The 16161-nt window shown below is 46.0% G+C and overlaps 1 protein-coding gene across 3 annotated transcripts in view; it reads left to right on the top strand.

The window, feature by feature from the left end:
* rngo (DNA damage inducible 1 homolog rngo) overlaps positions 1–16161 on the top strand; it is a 132905-nt gene that overhangs the window by 27354 nt on the left and 89390 nt on the right. The window lies entirely within an intron of this gene.

The raw sequence follows: 16161 nt of genomic DNA, 5'->3' as shown, positions 1-16161 counted from the left end.
GTGCTGGGAGTGCCGAAAGGCAGGAACTACATCAAGGCCACCATGTTTCTTTTATTGCTACGCAATAGACAAACCTACGTCTCACAAAACATGGTGGTAATGATGTACTTCTGGCTTTGCAGTCGCTTTTGGCGCTTGGCACTAACTCTGTATCGCTATGGTTATCGGCACGGTAGTTATCGGTTTATGCTAGCAACCCTAATCTATACATACATGTTTTCTTTGTATTGCTGTCCGCCATTTTCGACGTTGTGTTGCTTGTGCAGTTGTGTGGTTGTGGAGTTGTGCAGTTTTTTTTTCGTTGTCGTTTTTATCATGTTTATCGGTTTGGGTCAGGTGCGTGTGCGAGGACGGCGGAACTTTTTTTTTTGTGTGTGTTAAATTTTGCTTGCGCTTTTCTTTTTTCCATTTATACTTAGTTTTTTCTTGACATCGTGGGTGTACCCGTCGCTTCGTTGCTGCGCCATGCAAGCCTCCACTATGTGCTCTCGTGCCCCACTGAAGTGGGCAAAGTATGAGGCGAAGGATTTGGCAGCAAAAGTAGAAATATTGAAAGCCGTGAAGGCAGGGGTGCCTCGGCATGTCATAATGAATAAATTCAACGTGAAGAGAAGCACGCTTAGCACGTACGTGAAAATTGAAGTGGAGATTCTTCAGGCGTACGACAGCGACAAGTTCACTGACAACAGGAAGAGACTGCGAATGGCAACGCACCGTGAACTTGAAGAAGCATTGTCAAGATGGATTGCCGATTCGTGCGACGCACAGCTGCCTTTGAGTGGCCCCCTTATCTGTGCGCAGGCCGAAAAGTACGCGCTGAAGCTCACCATCGAAGACTTCAAGGCATTGGAAGGCTGGATCGACCGGTTCAAGAAAAGACACGGCCTGGTCTTTTGAAGCATGTGCGGCGAGAAAGGGGCTGTGAATGAAGGCGTTGTCGAAGATTGGAGGGCAGGATTACCTGCATGCGTAGCTGATTATCATGCCTGCGTCATTTTTAACGCAGATGAGACGGCCCTCTTCTACAAAGCCCTATCAGATAAAACCACCACATTTAAGGGGGACCCTTGCGTTGGCGGTAAGCGAAGCAAGGACAAAATAAGTTTTTCTGGCTGCCAACATGACTGGCACGTAGTGGCTACCGCTATTTATAATCGGCAAAGCAGAAAAGCCGAGATGCTTCAAAAGCATATAAAGGAACTTCCTGTAGACTATCGCTCGAATCGAAAGGCGTGGAAGACCTCAGCGATATTTCAGGCCTGGCTGCGCGAACTGGACCGCCGCTTTTGTGTGAAATCGCGCAAAGTGTTGATTGTTCTAGATAACTGTAGTGCACACAATAATGTGTCGGGGCTGACAAACATACAGCTGCTTTTTTTTGCCGCCTAACACAACGGCTTCCCTGCAGCCTCAGGATCAGAATTATTCAAGGGAGCCTGAAACAATTTTGACTATTTTCTACAAACGTACTGAGTCATTAGAGTAGGCCCTTCTGATCATTAATTGACGCATCTAAGGGCTCCGCATAAAGCGTGTAATTTATTATAAAGTTTTAAAAATGTACATCGCTGCCGATCGCAGCACACTGCTCGGCGAAATTTTCAGCCACCCCTACCCATGTGACGTAAATCACCCAATTGACGTCATGTGGGCGAGCTATCTGATTGGCTGCCCAGGGCGTGCCATAGATAATTTTTCCACCTTTATGGTGAACAAATGAAGCTTGTAATAGTTGGAATGTTAGTTAATTTGTTTCTATAAAAAAAAGTAACAGAAAGAGAATGCACAAGAATTTCTTACACTTAAGCACTTCTGGCACACAGCAAGTGTCGTCTGCTTGTGTTACAACATACTCCATTTTGACGAGAGCTGCACGGTCAAAGTCGGTCTCAGTCTTTTCGCGAGCACTATGATTAGACTTTGTTGCTTAGTGGACTGCAAACGTAGCGACCGGCAATATGTCAAGCTGCGACATCGTGTCCCTCTGCAAGGCAGCAGATGAGCGAACTGTCTGCAGCACATCGGTCTGCCGCTATCCAATTGGTGCCAGGATTTGCGCGTTTGCGGCTGTCACTTTACGCCGGAAGATTACTAACGCAACAGCGTTTCGAGAGTCCGGTATTAAGGTAAATGCAAGTGCAAGGGGACAGGACCTGGCCATGTCCCCTTGCGTGTTGTTTCATGGGATGAGTAGAAGTGCAAATGTGAATGGTCCGCACGGTGTAGTCACCTGGTGGCACAGACCTCAACCACAGACAGTAGCAGTAAGAAAATGTATTCTTTGCTGCTGGTGTAAATTTCTTGCAGGAGTGTAATTGTTAATACATAGTTTTTGTAAATGTTTAAATTGTTTTACACTTAGTTAGAGCAATATTAGCTCTTTGTTTGGCTGGTTAAGCTCTGTGCGAACGGGTTGCTGCACAGTGGAGGCCGATCAGGCCGCTCACGTACGTCTACACTAAAGTTCCTTCATCTGCTTGAATTTATGCCTCCACTGTTCCGTCAAAATGCCCAGCTGTGGTTACCACAATACCAGATACTTTCGGTGCTGCGACAGAATGCTTGCAACACACGCTGCTTCGATAGCTCTCGCTTTGGGTCGACAGCCAAGCAGCTGGCGGAGCGTTTAGAGAGGCTTCCCGCGCTCGTTCCTAGAGAACCGGAAGTCGACGACACGACGTGTCATTATGACGCAGAGCCAGTGAAGGTGGAGCTTAGCCCCGATTGCTCGGCGAATGAGTTGAGGAGAAAATGCTTGACTATGGAGGAGGGTAACTTGTAATCGTCCGTAGCTCTCTTAATATGAGACTTTTCACACAAATTGTGGTGCGAATGATTAACTTTAGCTGTACCCTACGCGTCTACAAAATTTGTCCTAACTGTTTCAGGGGCCCTTTCAGTATGTGAAAGGCCGACGCAGAAGACAAGTGCTTGAGCGCATGTTGCTCTGTATGGAGGCAAAGAAAAAATATGATGTAACTCTGCTCAGTGCAGTGCACATGGTGGCGCATGTGTGGAGCAACACGCCGCCTGCAGTAATTGCGAACTGCTTCCGACACAGCGGCTTTCTCCATGATGGTGATTCTTTGGAAGCCGGGGATGCAGATGTTTACTAAAATGCCGAGGAAGATGACAGTCGCTTCGACAGACTTCTGCCTCCAGACGTCCCGCTGGATGAATACATCCACATTGATAGTGACATTGCCGTTGCCGGTTGCCTCAACGATGACGAAATACTGAATGTACTAGGCGACGAAGAGCCCGACTCTGATAGCGAAAATGGGCCCGTCATGGATGCATCTGAAGTGCCACGCTGCACTGTTAGAGGCCGATGATGGCCTTAAGGTTTTGGGGGACATCTGTGTTGTTTCTCCTGACAGTCTGGCGGACTGCACCACCTACAAGAACTCTGAAAAATTGTGCTTTCTGTACAAATTTCTCGCGCGCAACATGCAACAATAACCCATTACTTCATGAAGTAAAGGTATGTTGATGTTTTAGGCATTTCATTAGTTATTCTTGTTGAAACCTCATTAATTCGACATTCGGTCAATTCGGGCATTATCTCCGGTCCCGTGAAATCCGAATTAATGGGGTTTTACTGTAGTAGTGAAGACAAATGCCGCAGTTTTCGTAGCATGCCCACCATGTGTTTCTATGCCACTGGCACAGCTAAGCGTGCCCATCTCTGTTTCTGTCCCCTCAAAGTGGACATGGCTACGCTATTACTGCAAACTTGCCGATATTAACGATATTATTCGTTACTGATAGGAAGAAACTGTTTTGATGCGTGTAATGTACTCATGAGAAGAAAAGAAATCCTGTTCTGTGCGTTCGGATTGCTTTGTCGGCCGCCATTTTTGTCTTGGTGTCCTGCACTGTTACAGCGGCAGCCGACCTGTTGTCATCCCGCAGCAAATGCCGGGTGAAAAAAAAAGTGTTTCTTTTCACGGAAAATTTCCCCTGCGGAATGGTTGCACCCCTCAACTTGCATCTATTTTTTTTTACAGAAAAGTGCAATCATTATGCGAGTAAGTACAGTAATCTCACATGTAGGCAGAAAGCACCAAGCTGGAGCAGTATTCTCGGGCAGTCACTTTCAGAGGCACCTATCACTTCCATTAGATCTGGCGTTACTCAGCACCGGGTGCATCGGCATAGTATATGGCTGCTGTGCCAAGGTAGGACAATCACTTTCGGAGATACTGTCAATTCCACAAGGTTTTGCACTACTTGTACATGTCTGAATATAGGGCCAAGAGCGTTCCTGCCACTCGAACGCTTGCTTTCTGCACCCAGGTGCAGCAACGCTGTCGGCCCTATACTTTCAAACATTCGATGCTGAGTCGCGTGAAATCCTGCGAAAGGGACAGTAACCTTGAAAGTGATTTCACGAGAATACCATCCTGGAATTTGCACCACACAGCCCAAACTGCCAGTGTCGTGCAGCCGAGTTCATCACACTTCAGGACAGCACCTGCAGCGTGATCGGTGAATGCAGATCGCTTGTGTACGGGCTCCACCATCGCGAAACTTCTAGTGGACTGAAAGACAGCAATGAGCAAAAGCCTGTAAACAAATATTCTGTGCTGGTGGGTTATAAAAAAGCATTGAACTTGCATTTTTGCTTGGAAACATCTGAATAACTATTTTAAAGCTACAATGGTTCCTGGGGTGTGAATGTATGATTCTATGCAAGTTAAGAAAATTTTTTTTAGATTTGTCAGCATGTGGCACTTGTGTCAAGGTGTCATGCAAATCCCGCTCCAGTAAAACCTCATTAATACATACCCGCTTAAGGGGGAACTTTTGACTTTATCTTCTTTTTTTGCGATCCACGGACTTTTATTTACCAAGTGGTGAAACATTTTAACAAAATATGCAGTAGAAGTCAAGAAAACAGCACTTTCCTAGAGGGCTGTCATCAAAAATTGTGAAAAAATCGTGCTTCGGAAGGCCCCGTCGCACTGCAGATAACCCAGCTAATCGTTGACGCAGCGCCGCCATCTTGGTATCATGGTAAAGGGGAGAGATCGGAGCTAAAGATAGACGAGTAACACATTTCTCCACCAAAAAATCGGCAAGTGCAAGCGAAGAAAAGGCAAATGTGGCACTGTGATTGTGCGCAGTAGTCACATGGGGCACAGGGCGTGCTCCTGTTGTAGATTTGAATTGCTGATGAATTTCTCTCGCGCGTTTGTGCAGCAGTGAGCTGCGCGTTCTAATCAACGTGATTGATGATCGGGGCGGCTTACGCACCTTTTCTGTGATGAGTCCCAAAGGAATGAAGTTCCAAACAGCCCACGCATACGGCTGATCACGAAAGGCGTGGAATAGCGGGAGAAAACAACATGTAGAAGTGGAAGCCGCTGAGCTTGTTGACGAGGCACGACCGGAGCATGTGGGTGACCGGGAAAGTGCGCCCGCATGCGGTGCTGACGAAGCGACTGTGGGCTATGGTGATGGCATGTCCAATGTGATGATGAAGGCGCGACTGCGAGCGCCAGTGAAAGAGCGTCCACGGGCGACGGTGAAGGCGCGACCGCGTGAGCTCGTGATGGCGACGTGACATCGGCGGAGCAGAAGTTTTTGCGTCAGGTATTCAACTGCGGATTTTAGCTCCAACTCTCCCTAATAAGAGGTTGCACAACGAGAGTCAAAAGCAGACATGTTAAATGCATTGTCATCTACCTCTGCACGACGAATGGATGCACGATGATCAAAAAATCAACTAAGGTGCACGAAACTGCTGCAAGAAATCGAAAAACGACATAAAATGCAAAGAAGAAATTGTGTCCTCACAGACAAAGGACTACATCCCAAGTGGGTTTTAGGTGCTCAAAGTAAAGATTTAAATGTTTACAACAAATGAAACTTTGAACTCCGTTTTCTCAGCTTTCATTTTTTGTGCAGTTGCTTTGTCATCCTAGTGCCATTTCGCAAGGAATGAAGACAAAATCATTCTGTCTTTTGCACTTAGGTCCTGAAGCATTTATGAGTGCAATAAATCTGTCCACTTTTAACTGCACCTCATAAAAAAATAAGATTTTTTTTGCAAAAGTTGTTAGTAAGACAGTATGCATAGGAAAGCTAAAAAAATATGTTTAAGCTCATTTCAGCATTTAAAAAATAAGCCAATAGCTTTATTGCACAGAATGGGCCTTTCTGAACATGCGAATGTGAAAATCTTAGCGAACTTATGTGTAATTGATTCATGTGGGGATGGACATCAGAGGCTGTCAATTGTTGTAACTTGAAAACTATAATAGGTAGCACAAAACTAATTTCAGTTATGGTATCAGCATAACAAATCACACCTGCAAGCCAAATTTCACCAATTTATCCCCATAAATAAAAAAAAAGTTTTCATTGCCACGTCCCCCCTTGATAAGTAATGCTGGTGTAAATACGGTCGTGATGAATCCCCCACCCTGTAGCCATTGAATCTAATGCATTGGCTGAACGCTTAGCCAAAGTCGCTTAACACACGCCAAACGGTTAGTCCGCAGTAGTGACTTCATTTTTCAGCGCATACATGCATGGAATTGGCAAAAAGCTTGTTAATTCACACCTCGTTAATTTGAAATTTTAGATTATTGAAACTAACTGGTACAGTCTGGCCACGATTCATAGAATTCCATGTAATAAAAAGCTCGTGAATTTGCACAAGAAGGAGATCTGCCATGGGTAATTCGAACTGCACTTCGCTGTGGCTGGCTCCTGGCTTTTGCTGCGAGTCACTTTCCCAGCGAAGCGACTGGTGGTGCAGCGTGCATATCACCGTCATCATCGATCCATGCCTCAGCAACAGCTCCCTCAGGTCTTAAAGGCTTTTGTGAACTGCATGCACTGGAAAATAGGGATGTGTGAATACTTGAAGATTTGATTTTGAATCGAATAGTGAATTGGAATAATTCGATTCACAAATTAGGTATCTAATATCAGATTTTTTTAATATTGGTGCCTTCAGTGAATGGCTGGGCCGTGGTTTGTGCCTTGACGAGCACAACGTTCCCACAGTGTGCGATCTCTATGGGTACAAGGTTCATCCAGGTCGATGATGCCAATCAACACGATTAACGCACCATGGACGGAGGGAACCACAACAGCAGCGCGTATGGGAAGTACGAAAGCATGTGTGAAGATTGGTCTGATTAGCCACTGGAAGGCTCACTGATTACACTGAACATGTCAGTTCAGTTCCACCCATAAAGATTCGCACAGTTGGGAGCTTTCTACCCACATGCGAGCACACAGACAAACTTGGCATCCGTGCTTGCGGTAGTTGCACGCTGGGCGCGATCGAAGATTGTTGTTCAAAATGCGCGTTCAGTTTGCGTTCAGTCACGCGATTGGCCTAGGCCGTACCGAGTCATCAGCTGTGTTCGGCACATGGTCGACTGTGGACCCAAACGCCACTTGAACGGCTGTCAATGTAACTAGCATGCGTGATCTCGGAACTGATCACTGGTGAGCCATCAGTAGGGACATGTTAACGACAAACTTTCCGCAACTTGCGGCGGGCCTCCCAATGTGAAAACTCTGCACCGATGACCGTGCGGAGCGGTGCTGAGTGACATGATGCGCATTCCCTGCTTTTGTCTGTCGGGCAGATTGGCCTTATAATGAGCCGACGATTACCCACAGATACAGTATAACCTCATTACAACAGACCTTGAAAGTGAAGAAGATATTGGTCTGTTGTAAAAGATGTAGTATGTAGTAAGAGTAATACTGTTACAGCAGAGCTTTATGTCAGCACTAAATGGGTTTGTTTTAACCAGAGTGAATTGCAAGTCACAAACATAGTTAAAGAATGGATTTACTCCTCTCTAAGTCTTCTGAAACAAGTTTGTCAGCTTCGACTGCACTGTACAGTGAACAGCTTTGGAAGCTATGCATGTCTCCATCATTACAAGGCTGTTCACTTCATCTGCTGCCATAACATCTTGCTCAAAGTAGTTTTTTAGGCCTTGGATGTATTCCAAAGCTTGAGAAGTTACTTTCTCGGCTACAACCCCTCTGTTACTTTCCTCCCGTACCTCTTCTACGTCTTGATCTACAGTAGGCACTCTACGGACTTGAGCTACAATTTCTTCTTCTGACAGCTCTTCCGTGTTGACTAGGTCATCATCCGTAGTCGCATACTGTTAAGAATTCCTGGCTTCCAAAGGCCTCCTCGACAGCTGCGCAGAGACCTGGATCTGGTTGGTCTTCCAGCGGCAATTTGGGGTCTGAGCAGTCGCTGTTACAGACTTAAAAACCAGCTTTCCTAAATCAATTTTTTATGTTAGTCAGCTCACTCTGAGCCCACACAGCAGAAAGAACCTGCACTGCAAATCTCAGGTCAATTACAGAGTCTTGCTTCGCTTGCATGTCAAACAGCAAAGGCTCAGCAAGGTGCGCGCGGCACCTGGACTTCACTGAGTGCCCTGGTCGATAGGCTTCTTTTTTGATGTTGTTCCAGGTGTAAAATATGCCACCTTTGTGGCCTGAAGCTGCATGTGGCTCGAGCAGTTGTCAAGGAAGAGCAACAGTTTCCTCTTCGGCTTTTGCATTTTGCTGTAGAACACCAACATCCAATTGTTGAAAATATTCTCTGTCATCCAAGTGCTTTTGTTGGAATCCCAGTCCACGGGAACGTGTATGTTCCACAGGCATACCGGTCCTTGACTTGCCTATAACCAGCAGCCTTGCTTTTTCATTCCCATCCATGTTACAGCAGAAGAGAACACTTACACACTCCTTCGACTTTTTGCTGCCATGGCACGTTTCTTCGGAAAAACAGAAGACCTTTCCTGGCCTCAACTTGTACGAAATGCTGCCTTCATCGGCACTGAAGACGATGCGCGGTGCGTGGCCTTTCGAGGTGCCCTGGGAGAACCTCGGCTTTCCATTCGGCTACAGCAGTGTCGTCAACGCTGGCCGACTCTTCAGAAAGACACTTGAAGGCGATTCCATGCCTTGATTTAAATTGGTTGAGCAAACCTTCACTACACTTGAGCACTTCTTAGTTCGGAACAGCAGTAAGTTGCTCCGCACATTTCTGTAGCAGCAGACCATTCATGGGGATGTTTTGCGAATGGGCGTCACGAAGCCATACCAGCAGGGCCTCTTCAACATCAGAAATAAATCCTCGCGGAGTCTAAACCTCCTGGGCCGCAAGAGGTTTGAAAGAGTTGCCCGAGACTTTCTGTGCTGAAATTGCCTCCTTGGCGCTGATGATTGTGTTCACTGTTTGCTTCGATAAGCTGAAGGCCACAGCACCGTCCACCATCTTCTTGCCCTTCTCAACTTGCTCACTGATATTAAGCTTGTCCTTCAGGGAAATGTGCTTACGGTTCGTTGCTTCTGGTGGCTTGCAATGCAGGGCTTTTTCTGATCCATTTGGCTTCATCACATCGCAAACGTCCCGACAGTACGTCCGCATGCACAGGTTGACAGGATGAATAAAGCACATGCCGTGCTGAACGTAAATGCCACAAAACAATTTATTCTGAGAGGTGGTGCTACCATGCAAACACATTCTTTTTCTTTTTAAACTTTGGCAAAAGTACAGTTAAACCTCAATATAACGAACTTCAATATAATGAAATCTTTAACCTAACGAAGTATTTAACTTCTTATAACCTCTTGTCCACAAACACCATGTATTAGAACCTCAATTTAACGAAGTGTGTTTGTATGCGATTTCAGTGTAACGAAATTTCACTTCTGCAGCAAAGCAACGGATTCTGTACTTCTGCAGCAACTGATTTTTTGAATGGCAAGATAGGCTAACACCCTTGTAAACGTCACTTTACACGTGTTTACATTTTCTGTATATTATAGTCCGTTGCTTGAAATAATAAAGCAATTATTAGTCTGCGCTCATATTGTGTACTTCCTCTTGTCCTTCGTCCGGGTTGCGCTGCCCACCCATAGGAACATGACGCTTTCAGCCGAGGGGGCGGAGTGGACATGAAAGCGTGGCCGGCTACGCTTAATTCGTACTGCCAATGGGAAGATATCGTCGACGTATGTGGCATAAAACCCTATCATTCGTCGCCGACTCCCAAATTTATCAAAATAAATTGTTTTCTTATTCAAATTTGCTTTTTTAAATTGGCCAATAATTCGAAAAATTCCGTGACCCTTTTCCGTGTAATAAAACTTCATTGGCGGCTATACTTATTTGTATAAAAGGTCGAATTTTAATACGCCAAAAATTTGATATAACGAAGCAAATTGCTGATATTACTGACTTCGTTGTATCGCGGTGTGAGTGGTAAGTACCACTTCTATGCTCTTCTGTTTTCTTATTTTGTTACAATTTCAGTCAATGGCCAACTATAATAACATGATCTGTGAGACTGCAAACAACTGATCATCGGTAGAATGGAGATCAGTGACCTCTGTTCTTAAGTATCGGTACTTCGATATTTACTTTGATATTAAAGAGTGACTGCTTATGTGCAGTTGTGTGCTCCAAGTCTTTAAGCTGTTTCTCTTTTTTTTTTATTCTGATGACACAGCAATCATTGCAAATCATCCGTCATTATATTGAAAATGGCCAAAGCCAGCCCGATTCTAAGCCGAGTACGGCCGCCTAGGAATGGCCATCGCCTGTGTTGATCCTGCTGGTGCTCTTCCTGTCCCGAATGTATGCCAAGCGATGTTTGAAGTTGGGAGCTATTGAATTTGGGATATCTACAGTACAGAACTCCGCTGTAAAGGAGTGCTGGCCAGCTTGCTGGCCTTATAAATTTAGTCAGTTGTATCCAAATTTATGCTTTACCAAAGTCTGTTGTATACAAAATTCAATCAATGGAAGAGATAGGAAGATCAGCATAATGCCGCAAATTGGTACGTAGTATTCAAATGTCTGTTGTAGGCAGATCCGTCGTAACGAGGTTATACTGTACCATAAAGATGGAAAAAAACCTCCTGCTTTCTGCAAGAAAACTGGAAAGCGGTACTTTGTAAGCAATTGAAGATTGTCTTTAAGCACTATATGGCCCACTGTTAAACCGAAAACCCCGTTGGTATTTAGGGTGACTTTGCTATTTCTTCAGCTTCAGAGAGAAAAAAATCACTTAATTCTATTTGACAGGCATTCCACCTATAAAATTATTTTGCAGACCTTCGTATATGAAGTGAGTGCTCGAATCAGTGCTGGCGTACTAATTTGGTGTACCTATTATTAAGAGTAGAGCATAGTATGCATCTTGATTCATAGATACCTAGGTTACTGATTGCTGGCAAGATTATTTTCAAGTAATGTGGTTAGCCTCCTGAGCATCTGCAGCATTCTGCTTCTTGCACAAAATTTGGAAGCATAAAAGTTTGTTAAATTTTCTGATATTTAATATTCGATTTGATATTCGTCTTTTTCTTCCTGATTGAATTCAGTATTCAATTCGAAATCTACAAGTCGCTATTCACTCACCTCTATCAGAAAAGATTAAGAGAGCCGGAATTGTGTCATGGCTGCCATGCTCATATTTTACTTTTGCAAACTGTTAGTTGCATCCACATCAACAGTGGAGCATGCGACAATGAAGCATGATCGCCCACTTCAAAGGGCAGCGGCTACATCATCATCATAAAGAAACCCAGGTGGTCTAAATTTCCGGAGTCTCTTACTTCGGCATGCCTCATAATCAGATTGTTGTTTTGGCACGTAAAACCCCATCATTTGATATTGTAACGATGTTAATAAAAGATCGATATTTATTAAGGGTGAACTTGTGCCCACAAGTAAAAGTCGCTGCGGTCGTGACGAAATCCCCGGCAGTCGCGTTCTCAAAACTGGCCTCGAACCGCCTTCCTCTTTCTCCTCGTGTGACACCTCGTGCACGTGGTGCATGCGAGCCGGGTCCAACTTGCTGCCCGTGCCACGAAGATCGCTGCCTGTTGTTGCTGAACAACAACACGGTACGGCGTGCACAGTGTCCAATACAAAGGGCGCGCAACTTGAATGTCACCAAGTTTGTCGTGGCATTATCTCCCTCCTTACCGCATCGGCCTGATGCGTGGGAGGAAGTAGGGGTTCCTGTGGGCTCTCACTTTTTCTTTTTTTGTTCATGACCTCTCCTGGTAGGGTTCCATGCGGACAACATGCACAACTTCCGTGGAGTTGTGCCGTCTTGGCCTCTCGTGTCCAGCGGATTTCACTTCGTAAGTGACGTCGCTTATACGACGAAGTATTTCGTAAGGGCCGAAGTATCGGCACAGAAGCTTTTCAGACAGTCCACGGCGTCACACTGGGGTCCATACCCACACCTTGTCACCAGGCTGGTAATGAGCTTCACTTACGGTGCTGGTTGTACCGGCTGGAGTCGATGCGTTGTTGGCGGCGTATTCGACACCTTGCCATCTGTCGTGCCTCCTCGGCTCGTTGCAAAAAATCGTCTAGGTCAGATGAGTTATTGTTTTCTTCAACTAACGGCAACATAGCATCCAAAGTTGTGGCTACTGCTCGGCCGAATACAAGTTCAAATGGGGCGACTCGTGTTGTTTCCTGAACGGCCGTATTATATGCGAAGGTGATGTACGGCAAAATTTCGTCCCACAGCCTGTGTTCAATGTCGACATGCATCGAAAGCATGTCAGTCGGTGTTCTGTTGAGGTGTTCAATTAAACCGTTTGTCTGAGGGTGGTACGCCGTAGTTCTCCTATGATCAGTATGTGTCATTTGCAACAAGCATTTCATTAGGTCCACAGTAGAGGCCGTTCCACGATCTGTAATAACAACTGCGGGAGCGCCATGCCTGAGCACGATATTGTGGACAAAGAATTTTGCAACTTCGACAGCCGTTGCACTGTACAGGGAATCAGTTTCTGCGTAACAGGTCAGATAGTCCGTGGCCACAACTATCCACTTTTTGCCTAAAAATGATGTTGGGAAGGGTCCAAGGAGATCCATACCGACTTGTTGGAATGGGGCTTTTGGTGAGTCTATTGGCTGAAGGAGGCCTGCCGGTTTTACGGATGGAGTCTTGCGCCTTTGACACTCGCGACAAGTCTTGACATAGTGCTGCACTGATGCTAATAACTTGGGCCAGTAGTATTTCAGACGAATCCTGGCGACTGTACAGCTCACACCCATGTGTCCAGACGTCGGTTCATCGTGACATGCATGCAAAATTTCTTCTCGCGTAGATGTGGGTACGACAAGTAAAAACTTTGTCTCGCTGTTCTCGAAGTTTCTCTTTAGAGGACACTTCCTCGCAGACAGAGCGAGGATAGCCCTCTAGAGAAAATACGCATGAGTTGAACGTAGAGTCCCTCCAGGCGCTGTTTAAGTGGAAGCAATTCCAGGTCATCTTGTTGTTGAGCAATTTGTGACGCGTCAGCAATGCCAAGGAACGGGAAATCCTCTTCTTCTGGCACAGTTGTCTCGGCGGGTACGCGTGACAAGCAGTCGGCATCGCTGTGTTTCCTCCCAGAACGGTATACGACAGTAATGTCCTACTATTGAAGTCTAAGGCTCTATCTTGCTAGTCGTCCGGAGGGATCCTTGAGATTCACCAGCCAGCAAAGCGAATGGTGATTACTGACTGCTCTGTATGGTCTACCATAGAGGTAGGGTCGAAATTTACATATTGCCCAAATGACTGCAAGACGCTCTTTCTCGGTTGCGGAGTAGTTTGCCTCTGCTTTCGAGAGCTTACGGCTGGCATAAGCAATTACTTTCTCCTGGCCGTTATTCCACTGCACTAGTATGGCACCGAGGCCGATGTTACTCGCATCGGTATGAACTTCAGTGTCGGTTGTCTCGTCAAAATGGGCAAGGATTGGAGAAGCTTGCAGGCGTTTCCTTAACTCGTCAAAGGCGTCTTGTTGTTCGCTTTTCCACATGAAAGGCTGATCTTCTCTTGTCAGTATTGTAAGGGGCTCGGCAATCTTTGAAAAGTTTTACACAAATCTTCTGTAGTATGCGCATAAACCCAAGAAACGTCGCACTGACTTTTTGTCTGTGGGTGTCGGGAACCTCGCAACAGCTGCTGTCTTTTCGGGATCTGGCCGAACGCCTTCAGCACTGATGACGTGTTCGAGAAACCGAAGTTCATCGAAGCCGAATTGACAATATTAATAATAATAATCATCATCATCCTCAATGTAGCTTCTTGAGCAATTCATCTGTCGTAAAGGTCGAGCAAGCGAGAAAGCTGGGGCATATATTATCACTTCAGGCATCAGTGCCCCGTTGTGGGATGTTTCTGTCGCAGCGACGAGACCTACACTGTGTGCATGCTGTTGTGTCTTTGTTGTGTGCCAAATACCGGAAGCTAGTGGACCTGAAGTAGACATTTGCTTTCCTGTTCAGGTAGATAACTTAGATCAGTTGACAAAAACGTGCGAGTGCATGGCCGGAGCTACCATTCGTGCCTTCTACTGGCACACTTAGGTTATCAGTGAGATTAAGCACAGCTTGCCTAACCAAACGCACCCTGAGTAGCGGCACACTTGGGGCGTAATCTCGCCGACAATGCCAGTGTGCCAGTGGAAGGCGGGGATGGTATTTCTCTGGCCAAGTGCTTGCATGTTGTTAACAAATCTGAGATCTGTACATAAAGTGTTGGCCGACATGAACTATGTAAGCGTCAACACCTGCGCCGGGGTCTGTGGTTTCGTCACAGACGATGACATGGCCCTAGAAGTCAACGATGATCATGCAGTCCGGAAGATGACGATGATGACGCGGATGAGAAGGAGGAAGCATCGGTGTGACCTTTGTTAACGCAAGTGATGAAAGGACTGAATCGCACACGGCTGCTTTAATGCATTAGCATTCTTGGGGAACTTGACATGCTTTCCGGGGGCTATCTATGTATCTATCTATGTTTGAGAGGGAGAGAGAGAAATGAAGAGGGAAAGGCAGGAAGGATATCTATGTTTGTATTTAGGTATGTTTGCGTCTGTTTTCCCGCCTACCTGGGACACTGGGTAGCCAAATGGATAGCACATCGGGTGGCTGTGCTGAGGTAACAGTTCGAAACCAACCATCATATAAACTGGGGTCACTGAATATGTGGCAATGTGTACATAGGTATCACTCTTCAACGAACCTTTTTCACTCCGACATGTGTCATTAGATGGGGGACTGGGTAGGCGCCGCTGCTTGAAGAAACTCTCTGGCTGGGCCTGTGCCACCCGGTCAGCGCTTGTCTCCAGTGAGCACCCGTGGCGCCAGCTTGGGCGACTAGGTGCGGGCAACTGGAAATGACGAGACGGATCCCTTAAATGTCTACTATGCGGAGCAAATTGAGCCCACGTCACAAGGGTTCCTCAAACACCGCGACCTGGTGTATTAGCAGGCTGTGCCACAAATGCACTGGGTACGTGCCGCTCTTCAATGAATGCGTTTCAGGACAATGCTTTAGTGAGCTGCACCATGAATGCACTGGGTATGTGTGGTATCTCTCGCCAACTTGCGTGACTGAGTATGTGCCACTGAGTGTGCGGCAAGCGAGGGAACAATTCTCAGCATTCACAGGCACCGGCGTGCCACGCTTATTGTCTGAGGCCACACGTGGTCTTCTCGGCACAAGATGGTGCAGCGTGTGCTGAATGAAACCCGAGAGAGGAGCTTGGTTGCTTTATGGCACGTTTCTCGCCGTTTGCACGCACTGGCAGGCTATGCATTTCAGAGGCCTTACGTGCTTCATGACAGTGGTGCCGGATGGCGCTGAGTGTTCGTAGGAAGCACAAGAGAGCAGGCCCACTGCAGTACATGCCTCATGCTTAACTCGTTTTGTCAGTTGCAGTATACATTGTGTCGCTCTATTGATTCAGTGCTAACACACTAGCTTCGACAGTCATCGTGAATTGAGTTCTACCACAGTATCTTCAGTTTTGAAGAGAATGAGGAAGATGCTTTCTGACATGTTCAAGCTCTTGAAGGTATACTTAAGTGATTGCTTTCAGAGAAAAAAAAAAGAAGTAAACGATCGCAGATATTTTTTCGCAAACAAAAAGTGATGGTTCAAGAGGTGCTCCCATTCTTTTCATCACTAAATATCTGTTTATCACTTTCGTTAATTCAAATTTTGTTTAATTTGAGTTTAGTGAGCGACCCTTTGAAATTTGAATTACCATAGCCGACCGATTTTCCGGACCTGGAGGGGACCGGAAAGTAGTCCGAATAAAAGAAGAGTCTAAAAAATCCGTGAGTCG

Source organism: Dermacentor andersoni, chromosome 3 (assembly GCF_023375885.2).
Source record: "Dermacentor andersoni chromosome 3, qqDerAnde1_hic_scaffold, whole genome shotgun sequence".
NCBI classification, from domain to species: domain Eukaryota; kingdom Metazoa; phylum Arthropoda; class Arachnida; order Ixodida; family Ixodidae; genus Dermacentor; species Dermacentor andersoni.
This window is presented reverse-complemented; position numbering and strand designations above follow the sequence as displayed.